At 30.7% G+C, this 15,919-nt stretch overlaps 1 long non-coding RNA gene across 5 annotated transcripts in view; it reads right to left on the bottom strand.

The window, feature by feature from the left end:
- LOC136038525 (uncharacterized) overlaps nucleotides 1-15,919 on the bottom strand; it is a 171,077-nt gene that overhangs the window by 4,064 nt on the left and 151,094 nt on the right. For 4 of the 5 annotated variants that reach the window (XR_010620237.1, XR_010620238.1, XR_010620235.1 and 1 more), the window contains one exon: nucleotides 11,074-11,284. The exons of the other annotated variant lie outside the window; for it this stretch is intronic. This is a non-coding gene — a long non-coding RNA (uncharacterized LOC136038525). The remainder of the gene's footprint in view (nucleotides 1-11,073; nucleotides 11,285-15,919) is intronic. 5 annotated transcript variants of the gene reach the window in all.

Below are 15,919 nucleotides of genomic sequence, written 5' to 3'. Positions count from 1 at the left end.
CACGAAAGGGTTTTGGAAAAGTTAGTTGGTATTGGGAGATTGGCGAGTGTTAGTAACCGATTGTATACGAGGTACGAAAGGGTTTTGGAAAGGACTTAGTTCGTATTGGGAGCTCGGCCAGTGTTGGTAGGTAGGCTTAGATGTGATTACAATAAATTGTTCCGTTTCAGTCTCATAATGTAAACTTACTGGTTTCTACAGCGATATGAGTCGCGCTGTAAAAGTTTAAATACTCTGTAACAGTTTTTTTTGCTGAAATATTAGTTAGTATTTAGTTTATTTTAATATCTTGAAATTCTCATTTCAGTAGGAAGACTATGCAAGATTTTACTTATATTACAAGTTATAAAACTCTTTTCATTTTCACAATTCTGTTTTAAAACGATACTATTACAACCAAAAACCTATCTTCTTTTAAAAATAAAATCTTTGCTCTTTTTTAACTCTTGTGATGCGTTCACTTTATCACAAGTATTAGGTATGGGTTATTTGTAGCACTTCTTCTTATATTTATTTATCTTCTTTTATATATAGATTAACCAGCAGTTTGATGTGTCCACGCTACTTTAACTCTTGTTAACCGGTTATAGTAGGTAGAAGATTTTATGTTATGTTCAAACCACAAAAGCTTACGATATTTATAACTTTTAAAAAACCAAAGAGAGTCCTTGCGCGTTGGATACTTAAGATTCAAGATTTTGATTAGAAATTTGATGTTATTAATTCATTACAGTCAATATATGGCCAAAAAGCAAAAATTAAAGCTGAATACAAATAACCCAGCCCAGGAAAGAAACAAATGCAGTCGACTTTCCTTAACTAATGTAAGAGAATGTCAAGAAAAAAACAGAGCCTGTGCTGCCTTGATTCATTAATTCCAATACGATAAAGAACTGCCTAATGCCAGGAAAACATTCAAAAAAGAAACAGATAACTTCTAATATGGTTTAGATGAGAAAATATTATGTAGAATCATAACATATGATAGTAATAGAAATCAAACTTCCACAATAACAGTTTTAATCCAAGGTCTAGAATCCGTTGTATTCAAATTTTTTCAGTCAAATATGGGTGGAAAACTTGGAATTAATCAAACCTTTCATAAACTTAAACATTACTTTTTCATTCAATCAGACTTAAAAAAAACTAAAAGATGACATAAACGGTTGTGAATCGTACAACCTATGTAAAAACACCAGCTTTACCCTAGTCTATCTATGGCACAAAGACCTACAGCCAAGTTTCACTTCGATAGTTTCTTTTGACTTGTACGGTACTTGTGGTGGATTACCCAAATGTAATAAAGATCAAACTTGAGTCCTTACAGTATAAGACCATTTTTCTGGTTTTACTTTAGCTAAAACATTGAGAAATCAAAGTTCCTATACCACGAGTAAAGCCCTAGCCAAATTATTCGTTAACTCTGGAATACCTAGAACTGTAATAAGTGATAACAGAAGTAATTCTGTTTCATAAGTAACCTAAGATTTAATGTCCTTCCTAAACATAAACAAATTAGTAACAATCCCATACCACCTTCAAGGCCAATGGTAAAATTAAAAATAAATTATTTTCTAATATCCTAGGAATTTACACAAAAGATAATAGAAGAGATTGCCACGAAACTTTGCCCTATCTAACAGATTTAATTAAAACGCCATGCTCTTCAACAATAACCGATAATCATTTCTACATACTACTCGGCCGTGACTTTCGAATTCCCTGTGACGAAATTATAGTCAAGACAATATTATAATGATTCCAAGGAATATAAACAAGAATGTATCAACATAATGGGAAAAACCTATAAAATCTTAAGGCAAGAAATTGAAAAATCAAAAATAAAACAAGATGTCAAAAATATGCAAAACATTGAGAGAACCTAACTTTCAAGTAGGATATTGTATTTTCCTTAGAAATTAAGTAAGAGCCGACGGCAAGAAGCTCTCTGATCGGCACCTGGACCATATAGGGTAACAGAAAAAATGAAAACGGCATTACATTTAAAATCTTAAATCCGAATTCTGGCAAAACCTACTAGGGCCATGTTAGTCGCATGAAAAGAACAAAATTTAGTAAAGCACGGGCATCTTGTCCCACAGCATCTGATTCCTCGGACGATGAGAGCAAACCGCCATTATCAAGGTTAGGGGAACTGAAACTTTTAATCTGAAACAAGGGTATTTCGAAAACGATCGCGAGAAGACTTCAACAAATTTATAGCAATGACAAATATGGTCACTCTCAAAAATAATATTCCAATCGGACAAACACAGAAAATAAGTTAATCGTCTTCCAGTGAAAGTTTAGAAGAACTGGATTTTACAATTTCCCCCAAAATTCATATTTTTCCTGACAGAATTTCAGCCCCTTATCTCCCAAAACGATCTCAAGACGAAAAGGTGTTGCCTAAAAAGCCTATAGAAAGACCCTTTACATTGTATGATGAGCTAAACAAGGCCATCGATACTCTAGGTGACCAAAGGCCGGAACAGCCCAACCAGCCACAAAAGAAGACTTTACGTGGAGCAATGGGAGATGATAAATAATCTTGTGAAAACCAGTCAAATCATACTTGCAGCAAATACTGAGACATATGAAGATACCCCGACATAGCGGTACCCAAGGCCATGACCAAAGATTGGATATCCTGGAAAGAAAACTATGATGCAAAAGTTCCACCACCCTCCTGAAGAAATGGCTTTCAAACAATGGAGGCACCCATAGAAAACATTTGTCTCTTACCCAAGTTTGCAAGAATCCTTTAGCTCCCCCGAATCAACAAGAAGAATTGATAAGCAGACATTCTACTTCCAGAGGAGGCAATTTTCAAACGAAAAGCAGGGTCCCCACCGAAACCCAAGGTCTTCTTCCAGAGATCTAAATACTTAATCGTCAAACACAATTTCTTTGAAAACTGACAGTGAATCAGACCAAAAAGAACTTAAGGACTCAGAAGGACCAAAGCCAACCTCCAAAGCATCCAAAAGCCAACCTCCAAGAAGCGAAATTAAAAGGTCGAAAATTCTTAAAAAAAACAGAATAAGAAATTCAAACTGAAATTCCTAGCAAAATTGAAAAAAAGAAACCTCGACTGAGCGAAGAAACCATTACTAAAAAAAATCAGGCAGAGTAATCTGCAAACTTGACAATTTGGAATATTGATAAACAAGCCCTCTACATTTAAACAGCTAAGAATATTTTTTGGACAAAATAATTAGATGACGTAGTAAACAAAAACGAGGAAAATTAGACAAAAAATCAAAATCAGGAAAACAATAAGAACAATTCAAAATCAAGGCCATAACAAACCTGGTCACCAGGTCACCACCAGGTCACCGGGCAAGAAAAGGTTAAATCTAATTGACGAAATTAATGACCATCATAAGTAAGTTCCAATAAAAATTAATAAATTACACATTGCATTACTGTTTACTGTTGTTTATCAATTTTACTTATTAATAGACTGGTAAAATAACATACTAAAAAGTGAGCTGTCGTATCAGCAAACTAACAAAAACTAATTTTACAATAATCTATTTCTAAAAACAAACTAATTTCTTTCTCAAAAATTTTCTTTTCCCAACTTCTTTTTGCATATGTTTCTTGATATGGCCTATTTAGCAAACAAACATACAGAAGGGAGTAGCTGGAGTATCTGACGGTAATTAATGAAATCCATGCTGTCCTACAGTAAGTAAATTCAAGTAATGAAGTACAGTAGTAAAAAAATTTTAAATCATGTTAGTTACATAAAGATAGTTAGACATTACAGATAAAAACAAAGCAAAAAAATACAAAAAGATAGTTAGAGTTAATATAAAGATAATTAGTATTAAAGTTACACTAGTAAAACGCAAAGTTTACTCAATATATCAAGAACAGATCATGAGTTGAATGACGAGATTTTGAATGGACATTAAAAGAAGAGGTAAAAAATCTAAATTTAAAACCCTAGATTCAATTCCACAAATCTATATCGTTCTTAACAACGATTCGATACTTTAGGCAATGATCCAACTGCTATTCTGTTCTTTCTCACGAGAGATAGTAAGGGATAATAAGCATTATAAGCAACAATTTGCATATCTAACTTTCAAAGTATTGCCTTAGGGCCCTCAAGATGGCAAATCCTTTGATCGCAACCCCGATTGGCGAGAATCTATGAGATATATACAATGAAGAAGGCTTCTTGATGATTTGGCTTTTGACATTTCTATCAACACTAGTAGAAAAGAATTAAAATTTGTAAGAAAAACACTCTGGCTGCTTATTCTATATATTAACTATGTGAGTGAAAATCATTTGGAGTACAAATCAGGTCGAGCATTATATTATTTGTATGAGCAGGATTATAAGGAACTAAAAACACTGACAATTAGCCTGTACCAAAACAACGGAAAATTTGGTTCCAATATAAAACCAGGAATCCACATTATTGTATACGAGAAGAGGATTGACTGTAGCAATTCCTTGTTTTCCACAAACAGCTGACATATAATATAGTCCATGTTAGCTCGAACCAACCAAAATTAGCAGAACTATGCAGAAAACAAGTAGGTCTAAATGTGCGGAAAATGAATATAAATTACAACCTGAATAGTCTTAACCACCCGAAGTGCCGGGAAGAAAATTTGGTGTATATTCAAGATGATTTCGCAAAGGACAACCAAATATACGAATTAAAGCTCACAAACCCGAACATATTAAAGTTGAAACAAGGCAAAATAACCAACCAAAACGGATGTATTTTTCATATCCTGAAATTATCCTATGATTTTCGATTCGGAATTTCCTAATAGAAAATTTTTTTTATAACCAAACCTAACTCAATTTCGCTAGTTATGTTTTGATTTGTTACAAAGCCTGGTCAAGTCCTTATTGAATACTCTAGGAGTAAAAACAAGCGAAGGCAAAACCGTTGCAATTTATGAATAAACCAAATTTCAGTGTAACAATAAAGGATTCGTAATTTTGAAAAAAAGTAACTAAGCAAAAAATACAGGTAAAAAAGCAGTTGAAGTCCATAGATGTACCGTAAAATTGGGTCGCTTTGCCCACGTGTGTGACTTTGGCCCAACCCTGGATTAAGAGTTTTAAAGGATTGCCGTTTATCAGAGGTAACGAAATATGCCTTCCCTTTTTCACAGGTTGAACAAATACTATCATGGAAAAGAATGGGCTTAAGCACTGAGTAACAGATCGTGAAGTACACTTCTGAAAAATAAATATATGTACAGAGGAATTTCCTGTAAATTTTTAACTTTCTGAAAATTTGGCTGGTGACAAGCAATGGGTAAAAGGTTTAAATTTGCTTTTTTACATGTACACAGAGAAATCAACAGTGACTACAACGCCGTGTCACATTCTCTTCGATGCCACCAAGGAGCAACTCCACATCAAATTTCCCAGAAACCAGACCAAAAAAAAAATATGGGGTGAAATTGATCCACATATTTTAGTAAAGAAGAAGGCGATTCGACTACTGTTTTTCATGATCAGTCGACACTAACTTTATTTTTAACCTAAATAAAAAAATTGCAAATTATATAAAGAAACTAGATAAGTCTGTATTCAGCTTAAAAACCAGTAGAACCTTATATTTGGTGAAATAAAAACGATACAAGTCCTAAGTGTGCAAATCACAGCAAAATCTAAGACAAGGAGTGACTCAGAACAATAGTAATTTGCGTCTCTATTAGATCTAAAAAGAACCAAATCGAAGTTGTAAATTGACTCTGTTTAATAAAAACTCGATTTCTCGTGTCCTGAGCTTATTCATAAGATAACATTCGCTTTTATTTCATTATGATACTAAAATCTTATCAATTTTTATCTTCTCTTAAAGGATTACTTGTGTCTACCTTGTCATTACCATCTGTCCAAGCAGTTCCTCTGACCAAAACAACCTCCTCTTCTATATAATTTACCATTTAAAATTGGCTAAAAAGACTTGGTACTGTTATTTGGATAATGTGGAAAACGTTGTTTTTAGAATCAGTTACGCCTAACCACTGTTTTCGTATTTACCTCTGCCCGGACATGTCGATTTGGCAGTCTTAGTGTTATTTGTTCCTGTTTCCTATCAATATTGGAAAGTGTTTAATATTCTTTTGTTGCGTTATACGTGAGTATTGTTGAAATGCAAGCAAAACTCAGCAGCTTTATTTATTTTCATATTTTTACTGTCCAAATGTTGTTTCATTAGATTGCTGTTATTCCAATGCTATAAGCCAGAGAATTATTGAGGTATATTATGACATAGTAATTAAGTCCCTTGAGGAAAGCTGGCAAGAATTTGCAAACCCCTTTAGGATATTTGCAATTAGATAAGAGCTTTTAGGAAATTATCTCCGATAATAAACAACTTATTTACCATTTTTTTTAAATTTGTGATTAGAACCCATTTATTTAACTATAAAATGTTTTTTTATAAGTTAAGTTAAATCGACACTTAACCCCAAGTGTATTGATTTGCTTTTTTCCATATTTTACTAGGTATAGAATAAATAAAATTTGAGACAAAGTTCCAGAAAAAGGTTTTTAAATTTTACAATATTTTTAAATAATAGTATCACAAAAATACTATTAAAGTTCCCCACTCCATAAATTTACTTCCGATATTTTCTTTCTTATAATAACTAATAAACGAAGTTTATCATAAATTAAAACTTAAGTGAATTGTTTTTTCTTTTCTCCAAGTTTAGAAAACATTGATATTCTAATATTACTGAAACACAGCTTTGAAGAATATGACTAGTTGATCTATAATTGTTATGTAGAATGAGATGCTTGATAACAAAACTGATTATTCCCTATTGTGTTACTACAGGATAGAAATTAACAACAGCAGAATTAATGAGTAGTGAAGATATAGGGAGGTCACCTTGCCCAAGACCCCAACAATCAAAATTATACAGATACTGTTGGCTATTTACTATTCTTATAAATGTATTGGATTTTTTAAATTAACGAGTAGTTTAGCCCTAATGGTACTAGAAAACGCCCTGCCCTAGACCCAATCAGCAAAATATCAACCAACATTGCTAGTATTTTTTTTTGAATTTTTTAATTAATAAGTAGTGTAGCCCTAATGATACTGGAGGTCACCCGTCCCCAGTCCTCAAAAAACAAAATTCAACTGAGGTTGTCGCCACGATTTATCATTTTTGTGTGTACAATTAAATAATTTAATATCATTTAAAATCATTGCTCACTTCTAGAAATTGTGTTTCTTGCCCTGTAAACAACAAGGCTAAGACCTTTAACGAAAATCGAAAATTTAGCTGAACACTATGACTATTACTTTTGAACAATTAAGAGACTTATTTTTGAAGAAGAAAAATATTAACTTTGATGTAATAACTACGATGTAGTTATTACATCTGGTAACTGGTATCAGTAAGTTTAGGTTCGCACTGCCTGCCCTAAAGGGTGGAACCCTATCATATTAGACTTATCGTAGTAGACCCCAAAAGCTTAAACAATATTATAGATGAAATAAAGACGCGCTTAACATTTGGTCTCCATTTGCCAGGAAAACCAGAAGTAGCAAACTTATTTTTCTATCACGCAAACTGATGGTAAATATTAGAGAAATTAACAAACAACTTTTCTTAATAGTAACAATTTCACTATTCAACCAACAATATATATACGATTAATATAAAATATCTACCTTTACCGTAAACATTAAGGAAACTAACTCCTTCATGAGCATCATGCCAGAAGCAGAATACATCCTCACTGATCAGGACAGATGAAAATATACACTATCAAACGTCCACGAATTAATGAATGCGTCTCATTCAAAAACTTAGTTTGCCAACTAACGTTACCCATCTATAAGGTAACAATAGGGTCATGTATGTTGGATCTTTTTTGTATCACAGCAACAAAATTTGAATAACTCATGTGAATCTCTAATAGGCAGCATGAAAAGAGGAACAATTATCATTCTGCGAAATGACCTAAGGTTATTTACTGCGCCCAATAAGACAGTAGGAACCTATTAAGTTACAATAATACCGAAAAAACCAACCCAAGTTATCGAACTTAACTAATCTTACAGGACGTTGCAACGATAATTGTTAAACAAGGTTGTTGACTTGTAAGCAAAGAGACAACTGTTCAAACACCTTTAATCCCAACAAGCCCAAATATCAAAACTCAAAAAGTAATATACTGTCAAGGAAGAAATCTGTCATTCATAATCCTAAATACTAACAATGAAAAAGCGAAGTCCTCCATCTGGCCGGAAATCGAGAAGATTAAAAGTACAATGCATTTGACGGAGATGAAGGAGTCATTAGATTTATAAATACCACTCTTCATTAATTAGGACCATAGAAAAATATGTATAAAATCAGTATCGAGTATTTTCATCGAATTCCTCGTACAATATTATAATAATTATATTTCTGGTATTTCTCATTTCAGTAATAATAAGAGCACTACTAACACTGAACTTTGAAAAGCTCTTAAAACCGTGAAGAAAAAAAAACAAAGATGAGATGATTGACCCAAAAGAGATGCATCAATTAGACCCCACTACTCTCGAAGATTTATCTGCCATAAAAACTGGGAAAATATAGCAAAACACGAGGGTCAAAAGGTCTCCTCTTGAATATACACATATCCAATCACTATAGTAAATAAATATTGATAATATATAATTTCAACAGCTATGACTCAGTGAATTGTTTCTTTTTGTCGCAGCCATACATCAGTAATATAGAAAAAAATTGGCGGAAAAATAAAAGATGTAGAATAAGACTTATAGCATTTACCAAGCAGTTAGTTATTTCATAAAGAGTATTCATGTATTCACCACCAGAATACTGTGCTTAGTGGTGAAGTAATAATCCTTAAAATATTACTGATTAAGTATTATTCACAATTTTGTTATAATGATTTACCAATTTTATGTGCTATTTTACTTATTTAGAATATGATTCTACCAAGAAATATTCGGCGACCAACCACTCATTATGGTAAAAAATAAAATAACGAGTAACATTATTGTCATATTTTATCAACCACCGAAGAATGCACAAAAACCAAAAAACTGATATTTCTCACCCCAAAACTATCAACGAAGACAAGAATTCCTCAATAATCCCAGTTGCAAAGCAGAAAATTCCAAATATGATTATTCAATATCATCCTCAATCCCATTTTTAATAAGAAGATCCAAAGACTAAGCCGGTTTAAGAAGAAAATGTATACAGCTGGAAATATACACGAACTGATATCGGGTAAAATTTGAAGCGGTAAATCAAAGAAACAAGACGCCTAACCCACATCCGGTAGTAATCCAACAAGAACCATTAGCAAATCAACAGATCGCCTTCAACCCGAGCTCTAAAAAAACCCAAAAGTGGCAACATCATCAACAATCTTAAAGTTAAGAAATACACGACGTAAGCTACAATGTTAGAACTTGTGAATCAGCCTATCCAAGTGAAGTTTTGATAATTTTTTAAATCAACAACCATTTAACGATAAAAGTTGAAAAAAACTTTCAACAATTCAATAAATGTTAAAAATAAACTTTGCAAACTTTAAAAAATCTAGTGAAGAAATTAAACATTAAAAGTAATATGAGGTGAAAGTGAGGAAGAGGAAAAATTAAAAAACATATTAGTTTGTACGAACAATAATTAACCAAATCAAAAAGCGAAATGGGCTGATATGAAAAATTATGGCATATATGTGAAAGAAAGACATAACAAACTTAGTGACGAGTTTGTTATTGAAATATTATAATATTAACTTAGTGAAGAATATGACAAATTTACCAGTATTGATTTGCAGAATATTATAAAACTGACAAATGTTTTTAATTGACAAGTATTTTTAATTGTGATGTAAATTTAACCTAAATGTCACGCATTAACATTTTTCAATGCCTTGAATCAATCGGAAGTATAGTTGAATTAAAATCAGTTTTAATAGAAATTAAGTATCACTGAGAAAAGACTCGGTTTCTCATTAAAAAAAAAATTTACTAGGTATTCATAGTGTAAATTTTTTTGTTCTGTTCACTTGTATTATATTAATGTAAGGTGTAGGAGTATAAGCTTTATGGCATTAAATTGTCATTAAAATTAACTAATTATCATAGTTCTAGGGGTAAGAACAAAAATAATAAACACAAATTAATATAGTGCTATAGATTTAGATCAATAGACATTCCGCGATGAAGGAAAAATTAAAAAACATATTTGTTTGTACGAACAATAATTAACCAAATCAAAAAGTGAAATGGGCTGACATGAAAAAATATGGCATATATGTGAAAGAAAGACATAACAAACTTAGTGACGAGTCTGTTATTGAAATATTATAATATTAACTTAGTGAAGAATTATGACAAATTTACCAGTATTGATTTGCAGAATATTATAAAACAGACAAATGTTTTTAATTGACAAGTATTTTTAATTGTGATGTAAATTTAACCTAAATGTTACGCATTAACATTTTTCAATGCCTTGAATCAATCGGAAGTATAGTTGAATTAAAATCAGTTTTAATAAAAAATTAAGTACTACTGAGAAAAAAGACTCGGTTTCTCATTAAAAAAAATATTACTAGGTATTCATAGTGTAAATTTGTTGTTCTGTTCACTTGTATTATATTAATGTAAGGTGTAGGAGTATAAGCTTTATGGCATTAAATTATCATTAATATTAACTAATTATCATAATTCTAGGTGTAAGAACTATTACAACAATGGGAGATTAGCCTGAATGATGAGAACATCATTCTACGACAGGAAGAGGGCTATGTGACATACAGCCCTATAATTCCACCTATAAAATCCAAGGTTTTGAAATTTGTTACTTTTGAAACCCAATTTCAAAATAGTGAAAAAAACATTCTTTCTTGAAGTATTTAATACATTAGCCAATAAGTATGATAATAACCGGCCTTTTATAATCAATCAACGTTTTGTGAAAGAAGTGCACTTCATACAAAAAAAAAACTTATCAAGATGAAAAGTACTAAGTCGTGATTAAAGCAAATGTCAATTCCTAAGGGAACAACATCAAATCAAGATGAAAATACCTATAATATTGCAGAGTTGTGATATCCTTTTCCGTTCCTTTTCAACACCCTCCTCGTCCGTCCCAATCTACTCAAGGCCTCCCTCTTTACAGTCTTCCAGGAACTTCCCATTTCTCTTAAGTCCTTCTTCGTGATATCTCCCCACTCCAACCGCGGACAAAATGATTTTAACCAAGGAGATTAAAACTGCACTTATTCGTAATGATGTTCCCTAAAACAAATCATAAATAATTATAGTTTAATAATAATAAAAAATAAACAACAATAATAAAATACGAAATAATAATAAAATCGTGTAATATAATAATGTAATAATAAAATATAATAATATAATAGAATGTATAAATGTATTGCAGTGAACTCTCTCTTCTTATTTTGTTATACTTCGCAACTGTCCTTTTCGCAGATGATATGGGCCGGAAATAAATTATTATCATTATTACATAACTTGTATTTAAAATAAGAACCTTGCCAAAAAGACAGATTATTTAAGTTAGTTTAATTAACTTAAGATTTTGGCGCAATATTCTTAAAAATAGACCTCACTCTATGACTTTAGACGCTAACTACCAAGAAAACTTTTGTAAAAATGAACAATGAGGAGCGAAAAGAGAATTTCTTTAGCCGAAGGGCATTAAGTAAGTACAAAATCCTTTTGGGGAGGTATCAAACACTGAAAAGCGGCAGAATACATGGATGTGAAACTGGACGCTTTAGCGACAGTGAGGATCTCTTCTTAAGGGAACTAATATGCAATATAGGCTAGTTAGTATCTCTGATGCTATTTCTATGCTTTTTGTTTGGATACTCGAAGTGCTATGTCGGGCAATTTGTATGTAAATAAGGATATTTGTATTTATTTAGATAATCTCCCCAAAAGGATATCACGACTCTGCAACATTATAGGTATTTTCATCTTGATAATATGTTGTTCTCTTATAGAATTGACAAGAAATATACATTTGCTTTAGTCACGACTTTGTACTATTGTATCACTTTGGTCAAAGTAAGTTGAAGACTTTGAACCTTACTACTATTACTACCAGCAACTCACCACAGCTGCGAGCCGCCTGAAACTAACAAAGCTACGCACCCTCCTCGTCCGTCCCAATCTACTCAAAGCCTCCCTCTTTACAGCCTCCCAGAGATTTCTCATTTCCCTTAAATCGTTCTTTGTTATGTCTCCCCACCCCAACAGCGGACGACATGCTTTTGACCGTAGAGATTAAAACTGCACTCGTTCGTAATGACGTTCCCCAAACAAATGCAGAAATGATAATAATATAATAAAAAAAAACGTCTTTTGATTTGTCAAAATTGATACAATGTCTCTTATTGTTTTATTTTCAAGTCGCTTTGATTAAATCACTTTGGCCTCTGAACATTTACAGGGACAAAAACATTTATATCTGAAACTGTAAAAATTAAAGAATCATCACATCCAGATCAAACTCATGTATTATTGATTGACTCCTTTATTGGGCAAAGTAAACTTTGCAGTTCAAAGGGCCAAAATTAATTCTTTTTTAATCAAGCCCCTTTCGTTTGTATACATAGTATACATGGAGTGTAGACATAGGTGTTATTCCAAAAGCAAAGAATTAAGCTGCTTGGAATCTTTATTTGAATATGTTTTCATTCTAGTATTAAATTTGTTGGTATGGACAAACATATCTTTTAATTAAATTAAAATAAAACGCATTTAAAGAACATAACTAACTGCTATCCTATAGGAACAATCCTAATAGAAACTTATCATATGATTCAAGTATAAAAGTAATGCATTATTGATATATTATCAAATTAATTTAAATAATCTGTCTTTGTGGCAAGGGTGTTATTTGAAATACAAGTTATGTAATAATGATAATAATTTATTTCTGGCCCATATCTTATGCGAAAATGACAGCAGTAAAGTATAAGAAAATAAGATGAGAATCCACTGTGACACATTTTTACATGAAAGCTTACCATCTTCACAAGAGCAGAATAAAAAAAGGAAAGATAAAACAATCGAAATATCTGAGTCAAAAATAAAACATTGGGTTATCTGTGTAGGTATGCTTTGGTAAATTAATTGGATACAAATTTCTGTTTTACATGTTACAATTTTTTGCCCTTCCAACATCAAATGATCGAGTTTTTGTGTGTACCTACACATGCCTTTTGACCTCTTCATTGTGTTATCTGCATTATTATGTATGTATGTACTATTGAATGAAGCATTTTTTAGAAAAAAAACTTTTTGTTTTGCGTCTAACACGAATTTTAAATCTAGTTATCTGGAATCTGAGATTCTTGTTAAATTTGTAGTTATCTCTGTTTCTATTTGCAACTATTGATCAGAAATATCAAACTGGCATCCACATTTTTTTTCGGTGTACCTACACATGCCTTTTGACCTCTTCGTTGTGTTAACTGCATTATTATGTATGTATGAGCTAATGAATGAAGCACTTTTTAGAAAAAAGCTTTTTGTTTTGCGTCTAACACGTATTTTACTCCTAGTTATCTGGATTCTTGTTTAATTTGTAGTCATCTCTGTTTCTATTTGCAACTATTGATCAGCAATATCAAACTAGCATCCACGTTTTTTTCGGTTTCAATGTATCTTTAGGTCTAGGAATATAAAATCTAACTGGGTAAATGTAACCACAAATGTAAAACCATGTTTTTTGTAATATTGTATTATTTTTTTAAATTAAATTCATGGATAAATAATTTTGTTTCCCTAGTCGGCTCTTTCTAAATCCAGAATTTGCTAGCTTATTTCACACCTATACGATTACTGGTAAAACTGTTTCACTTATAGGATTCAATTTATTATTATTATATAATATATATATATATATATATATATATATATATATATATATATATATATATATATATATATATATATATATATATATATATATATATATATATATATATATATATATATATATATATATATACATGAAAAGAGAAATCACCAATGCTACAGCACAAACACAAAAAAAAAAAAAAAAAAAAAAAAAAAAGGAGACAGAAGGAGAAAAGGAAGACTGTTTTCCTAAATTAGTGATTAATATAGACCAGCACTTGAATGACGCCTTAACCCTACTCATCCATACAATCACATAGGTCAAACAGCATAGCCACACACAATCAACCATAAAGAATAATCCATGGACAGGCAGTCATGTCGTCAATAAGTATAAGTCGTCATTTACCAAACCATAGAAAAAATAATACAGACAAATAATTCAGAGGCAACACCCAACATAAGGGCTCATCAGGAGAATACACTGGCCTATATAGGGTTTCGCCACTCTAAATTCTCTACCCAGCACAGTGTTGTGGCTACCACAAAATATCCATGGCATCCCCGCGTCAGGTATCACCCCCAAAATACATGTCTATGAAAAAAACAGCAAATGTAAAACAACCAAGTAAAACCAAAACAAGCTTATCCTGTTAATATATCCCTCCCTTTAGCAACAATAGGTAAACTAAATATTATAAATCTTACCAAATCACAAATATTAACACATTGCAAAAAACCTGAATGAACTAAACAATTATATAATTCATCTCTACCATGTGGCTAATTTTTTAAAAATTCCGCTCAAATAGAAACACAATTCAAAATAAATGGCGCTGTGACAACATTTCTCGAACCTCCGAAATTAGTCAAAAATTTCTTTAAGTATTTCTAGATAATTCTTTTGATATTTATTTAAAAGTTCGTTATAATGAAAACTAAATTTTTTAAATTGCCAAGTTAATTTATTTGCAGAAAAACCTCTTGATATCAAATTTTGGCTTAAGATTTTACATCTATTTTTAAAATCAATATAATTACTACAAATCCTTGCATAACGAAGTAACTGTGAGAAAAACGCTGAATATGTGATATTTGAGTGTATATTACTTTCAGGGAATGGGAAACTAATCACTTCAAAATCAAAATCATCCGTTTTATTATACATTTTAAAACTTAATTTATTATTATCACAAATATTAATATTTAAATCTAAGAAATGATCTTCATGACCAGCGCCATGACTAGGCTCAAGAATAAGCTCTGATGGATATATATTTTTAGAAATATCAATGAAATCCTTACAATTTAAGACCAAAATATCATCTAAATATCTTTTATTATTTGACAAAGCATGTTTTAAATTAATTGCATGTATATATATATGTATATATATACATATATATATATACATATATATATATATATATATATATATATATATATATATATATATATATATATATATATATATATATATATATATATATATATATAGATATATATATATATAGATAGATATATATATATATATATATATATATATATATATATATATATATATATATATATATATATATATATATATATATATATATATAGATAGATAGATAGATATATAATTTTATATATGCAACAATTAAATAAATAAATATGAAAAACCAGTGCAAATAAATATAAATATAAAAATAAAGAGTAATTAATATATATATATATATATATATATATATATATATATATATATATATATATATATATATATATATATATATATATATATATATATATATATATACTCTTTATCTGAGGCCGAATTTTTGCATTTATAGAGACCTTTCGAGCAATAATATGTCAAAGCATGTTATTTACATATTTATGGTTTGAGTGAGTAGCCCAAAGTTGCACAAGCTAATGAAAATATTTATCATATGTGTTAATTTTGGTATTTGATGCTCAAGAATCCACTAGATTTGGCCCTTTAGAACCAACCTTAAACCAAACCAACCTTATTACTTTTAATTATTAAACAACATAGACTTA

Source organism: Artemia franciscana, chromosome 18 (genome assembly GCF_032884065.1).
Source record: "Artemia franciscana chromosome 18, ASM3288406v1, whole genome shotgun sequence".
In the NCBI taxonomy this organism is placed as follows: Eukaryota; Metazoa; Arthropoda; class Branchiopoda; order Anostraca; family Artemiidae; genus Artemia; species Artemia franciscana.
The sequence above is the reverse complement of the archived record's forward strand: the minus strand, read 5'-3'. Positions and strand labels throughout refer to the sequence as shown.